Here is a 6,547-nt window from a genome sequence, read left to right as displayed (position 1 = left end):
CATATTCATATTTTGTTATACATGTTTAGACTAGGCAGGTGACATTTTAGTCAGTTCAAAACTTCCCAAGATCTTTTCTGTGGTCCAAATTCTGTTTATGCTATCCTTTTAAGTCCTGCAGTTAAGCAGTCATTCCCAGAAGCCAAGCTTTTTTAAGGCAGCACTTTTGAGAATGATTTTATAGAAGTAATAAGATCAGCATTTACAGAAAAAAAAAAAGAGACATTGTTAGAATTACTGTATACTGAAAGCATCACTTACAGGAATTGTTAAAGAAACTTACAACTTTTCTTTCTCATGTAGACAAACTCCCAGCTAATGAAATTACCAATATACCTGTGGGCCAGCGTATGCCTGGATACCCTAAGGTTAATTAATGTCCTTGTAGGAACCAGAATTCAGTAGGCAACAAAACTCCTCTTACACCCTAGAAAAATAAAACAATAAAAAGTAGTTGACTTAAAAGAAATATACAAAACTATATATATTGAAATCTGTAGTTATCAAATTAACTGTCCAAATTACTGTTAGGGAAGAGTTCATATAGCCTTTCTAGTCAGACTTTTTCTTGGATTGCTTACTTGATTTCTTTATCTACAAGAATATGATGATGATTGTAAAGGTAAAGTTTTCCTCTTTACTCTTAAAATATTTTCAGAGTTGCAAGCTGCAGCTTTTAATATGTATTTATATGCTTTTGTGCATGTATATGTGGACTTGCAGATATGTATACAACTCTGATATTAATTAGGGAGAGAAAGGTCATAAATGAATGATCAATCACATGTTCATACAGAGTATTTGGGGTATGTTCTAACTACAGATACACGGAAGCACAGTTCTGCTATATACAAAATAGAGCTGGAAAGGGATGGAGAACCACTGTGTATGTTTGGAACACCTATGCCGCATAGATACTGATGCTTCTTGGCTACCATAAATAGAAGTTGCCAGCTATCACTGCAGGGAAACAAACATGTAGTAGTGCAGGAAACAAAAACTAATGGAAGAGTGACATTAAATATGGACAGAAACATTAACTACAGGGAACCACACTTGTTTGAAAATGATGGCAAAGAAATAGCTCAGTGCATAATGAGATTGTTAATTTCAAGCCCTTCCCACAGTTCATGCTCAAGAATACGAAATGACAGAAGAAAAAAAAGCCATGGAGATAGACTAGGGAAGCTGAGAGGGAAATGGTTTTAAAGTCAACCTGTCTTTGAAGCACTTAACTTTGAACTGATCTCTCTGGACCTATTTTTCTCATTAGGCAGAGATGGCTAAGAGCAGCACTCATTAAAGAAGCATGAGATTCCCCAGGGCTATTGAATCAAGCTTGAAGTTAAAAAATGTCTTAATCATCTCTTTTTAATATCTATATTTCACTCTGTCTTTTTTGCTTGCTCTCCTTTCACCCACCACTGCTACATAATTACCAGGTAAAAAGTTTCTAAATCCTGGATTTAAAAAGCTAACATGTTATATTTTTTAAACAGTAAAACCCCTACAGTTCTGCTATCTTTTTCTATAATTTAGGTGAAAGGATGGCAGAAACATCAAAAAGGTGTGTGTTATCTATTTAAATGCCAAACCTGTTTCATGCTGGTTATGTCTATACTGCAAGGTAAAGAATGTGACCTCCCCCTCCCTAGATGCTCAACTGTGTCCTGCTTAGGAAAAGGTCTGGGTTCATACCCATGGTCCTCTGAAAAAAATAAACCTGGTGGCAGGATAGGAAGGGATCACAATAGCTACTGTAACTGTTCTTCTTTGGATACTTCAAGTGGGGGCACATTAGTGTATGGTTTACAGAGTGCAACCAACACACAATTAGGACCTAGAAAAATTTCACACATTCCTAAAGAAGAGGAAATTGTGTGAGACAGCACACTCCTGGTGAAGCAGACAGTGCATGCCTTAGACAAGTGCAATCCTCACTGGGTTAAGAACTCTCTGGGTCGTCAGGCCCAGAGAGTGGTGGTAGATGGTGCCACATCCAGTGGACAGCCAGTCACTAGTGGGTTTCCTCAAGGCTCAGTAGTGGGCATGCTTCTGTTTAATATCTTTATCCATGGTCTGGATGAGGAGATTGAGTGTACCTTCACTAAGTTTGGAGACAACTCTAAGTGGGGTATGAGTGTTGATCTGCTGTTGGGTAGGAAAGCTCTGCAGAGGGATATGGATGGACTCCATCAATGGGCAAAATCCAGTGCTATGAGGTTCAGGTCCTGCCTTTCAGTCACAAAAATCTCAGGAAAAATTACAGGATTGGGGAATAGTGTCTGGAAAGCTGCATGTCAGTAAAGGACCTGGGGGTGCTGGTTGGCAGCAGCTGATCAACAATGTGTCCTTTGCAGAACAGAGGGCACAGGAGCCTGTGGCCCAGCCAGGTGCCCTGGCACTCAGGGACACGGCAGGAGCCGATGACCCCACACTTTCTTGCCAAGACTGTGAGGGTATGGAAGACCAGGATGTCCTTTTTTTAGGACCCCTCCTCAGAGGAAGCAGCTCAAGGTGGTTTTTTTGTTATTTATTTTTTGCGTCAAAACAACTAATTTAAAGATTAAGACATCTGGGAAGCCTCATACAATTGTGTGAGTGTGTGGTGAGTAGCTGTGAAGGGGCATTGGTCCTGGATCAGATGGTACAAATATCACTGCCAGACTGGCTCCTGGATGGTCAGATAAGGAAGTTTCCTTAACATTTATACAAAATTTTCCTTAAATCTAAACATGAGACTTGAGATGTAAGACTCAAATCCTACCCCAGAAGGTATTTAGCAGGATTTAGACTTTTAAATATACTTGTCATATGTTGCTTGAGACTGCAGGCTGAGATAGCGATGTGAACCAGCAATTGCAACAGAGGGCTGTCATAAATCATGTCCTGTTACTTATAACTTCTGTGTCACCTCAGAGTTATTGCCTCTGTTCTACTGTGTGGGCAGAGGGAAGATCCAGTCTGTAAGGGAACATTCTTGGAAAATTGTCTTTGTTCAAAAAATGAATGCTCAATCTTTACTTAAAGGGATGTCTTATTCACTTGTCAGATGGCTGTTCTTGATTGAATCTCAAAACCAAAAAGTTTTGTTTTCCACTTTAAAAAAATAGGGGATTTTACCTACTAAATACTCACATACACACACACACACACACACACACACACACACACATATATATATATATATATATATATATATATATATATATAAACTTGAGGTAGATAAAATAAATAAGTAGAATACATGAAATAAAACTTCTGGATGCATCTACACTGCCAAAGAAGGAAAATGAGTGAGCTTTGATCCTTTAAATTGGACACTTGCTTAGATGTGAACTCATTTCTTGAGCATTTGGACAAATTCACTGAAGACAGTACAAAGCATGGTTCCAAGAAAAGTTAATTCCAAGGAACATTACTAGAAAACAGTGAGCCTAACACTTCATCAAGCATAACTTCTAGAACTCTACAGTCTGTCATTATTATTCCATTCTACTCATATTTTTCACTTTTTTAAACTGAATTATTTCATTACTGATAAAATGCAAAAGATAAATTCAAGATTTGTTTCTAAATAAATATTGTATGTGGTCCGTGTTGGTGTATGCAAAGAACTAAGTTTTCAAATGTGTCTTTTTTTTACATCATATATCTTTAGTACAGTAAACTCCACACAATGAATGAGGCCCAGTATTTTTGGTCTGCTTGCAGATAAAGGATAATGATCCAAGTGTCTGCCTTTAAGATTTTTTTTTTGTTAGCCTCAGATCCATACATGCATCATGAGTATGATAGTGACATAAGGTGACACATAAGTTTTTATGTGGTTTAAAAATAGGTAGAATAAAATTATTTTTTCCTGAATTATTATAAGGAGCAGAGGCTGCCATTTGTCTTATTCATGGAAGAACTCTCAAATGTAGGACATTATGCAAATAGAAAATATACTAAAAAAAAAAAATTACAGTGCTTCTCAAAGTTTTGCAACTAGAAATGACTGAAAAATAGAAAAGGTTTTTATTATTTTTATTTATTGAATTAACAAAATATCTACTTTAGTAGATTATTCGACTAACAACAGATATGTTTTTTACTTCATGGTTCATCTACCATCTTGCTTGAGCACATCTGCGTAAAGTCTTAACACAGAAATTATCTTCTGCACTAGGAAGAACAATCAGATACATTTCTTTTTAATATTATTATTTATATCTTAAACATCTGTGTGTTAATTTACTAGCACAGAACTAGAAATACTAATACTCACTTAATTGATTATTAGGAAGACTAAATTCAAATGTATTAGGAATACTGAAAGGATGCAAAAATGTTTATAGAGTCAAACTGTGTAAATTTCAGCATTTTCGAACCACTTGTTCTGGTTCTAAGTACCATGCAGCCTCTTGCTCACTCCCCCCACCCAGGCAGGATAGGGAAGAGAAATTGAAGTATTCCTGGGTGTGTTCCATCTTGGCTTCTTGTGCTCCTGCTCGCTGGCCGAACATGGGAAATGGGAAAGCACTTAGAAGTAAGCATTACTCAGCAACAACTCAAATATTCTCAGACTAAATCCAAATCACAACACTGTACCAGCTACCAGCAATAAAATTAACTCTATCTTAGTTAAAACCAGGACACCACTTTAACATAAAATAATATCTGTAAATTTGGAACAAATCCCTTCATCTAAGATGAAAGAAAAGTGAGAATTAGGCCTTATCCAGCTAATTACCCTAAAGATCTACAGCATAAAGCAGAATTAGAGAAGTTATTCTTCTACTAAAGGGTTATAGCACTGTCTGGATCCCTCTTTCTCATCTTTCATAATTAGACTTACCTTTTATTCCAACTGCAACAAAAATAGAACACATTTAGTGACATAGTCATCACTTGGATCAAAGGAAACTCAAGATATTTGTTGGCTATGAGACATTGTTTTTGTACAGTAAGTCATTATCTTGTAAATTTAAGTAAGTAATTTTTAGTGATAATGACACTGATGCTTAAGTTATAATGTGCTGGTTTCAATTCTTGAAATTTTAATCCACATTTAAAATAAAAGAATTCATATTTTGCTTTTGGGAAATAAGTTTTCTCTAGCCCTTGCAATATTGTTTTTTCCTTGTTAAGGTGTTGGGAAAAATATAGGGATTCTGTCTGGTTGTGTAAGAATGAGATTAGGAAGGCCAAGGAGCACCTGGAACTGAATTTATTAAAAGATACAAAAACCAGCAGAAGGGGCTTCTCTAGGAATGTCAGCCAGAAAAGAAAGCCCTCCTCCGTGAGCCATACAGGCAAACTGATACAGAGAGACAAGGGGAATGCTGAGGTACTCCAGAACAGGTTTTTTGCCTCACTCTTCACTGGCAGCCTTGCTTCCCACACTGCATCAGCAGGTGGACTGTAAGAGAGGAACTGGGGGAACAAAGTCCCTCCCACTGTAAGGAAAGATCAGGTTCATGATGACCTCGTGAACCTGAACATGCATAAGTCTATGGGACCTGAAGGAAGGGATCTGAGAGTTCTGAGGCTTTAGTAATTGCCAAGGCATCCTCCATGATATTTCAAAATAACAGTCAGATGAAGTTCCCAGTGACTGGAAAAAGGGAAATATTGCACCCAATTTTAAAAAGGGTAGAAAGGAAGACCATGAGAATGACTGACCTGTGAGCCTCACCTCTGTATCTGGAAAGATTGTGGAGCATATTCTCCTAGAGGCCAGGCTATGGCCTTCTATGATGATCTGACTAAATCAGTGGACAAGGGAAGAGTAATGGATGTCACATCCAGACGGTCAATGACCCAATGCCCACAAGGACATCACTAACAAGTAGTGCTCCTCAGAGGTCCATATTGGGACTAATACTCTTTAATATTTTCATCAAGGATAAAGACAATGGGATTGAGTGAACTCTTAGCAAGTTTGCAGAGGCCACTAAGCTGACTGGTGTGGTTGTCACATCAAAGGGGCACTATGCCATCAAGAGAGACCTGGAAAAGCTCAGGAATTAGACCTATGTAAATTTCCAGGGATGAAGTAGATAACTTTAAAGACCTCTTCCAATACAAACTATTCCATGATATTATGAAAGGGGATAGAGCCAGGCTCTCTTTAGTGGCATAAGAGGAGGCAATGAGCACAACCTGAACACAGGAAGTTCCCTTTGAAAACCAGGAAACAGTTTTTTTTATTGAAAAAGAAGACTGAACCCTGACACAGGTTGTCCAGAGAGGTTGTAGAATCTCCTTCCCTGGAGATACTTTAAAGTTGTTTGGCCATGAATCTGTGGAGTCAGCTTGAGCAGTGTGGTAGGAGCAAATGACCTCAAGTGCTCCCTTCCAACTTCGACTGTAATATGATTCAGTGACTGTCACTGGTTAATGACATTGCTTAAGGTCATCAACATTTGGACCCAGAATGGAAAACAGAATATCTATATGAAAACTCAATATATATTTTCCTATTTTTTCAACAAGTTTAATGAACAAATAAACAAACCAAAAAACTACAAAAAAAAAACAAACAACCCAAGAACCAAACTCC

Source organism: Cyanistes caeruleus, chromosome 3, assembly GCF_971803275.1.
Source record: "Cyanistes caeruleus chromosome 3, bCyaCae1.hap1.1, whole genome shotgun sequence".
In the NCBI taxonomy this organism is placed as follows: Eukaryota; Metazoa; Chordata; class Aves; order Passeriformes; family Paridae; genus Cyanistes; species Cyanistes caeruleus.
Note: the sequence above shows the minus strand (reverse complement) of the source record.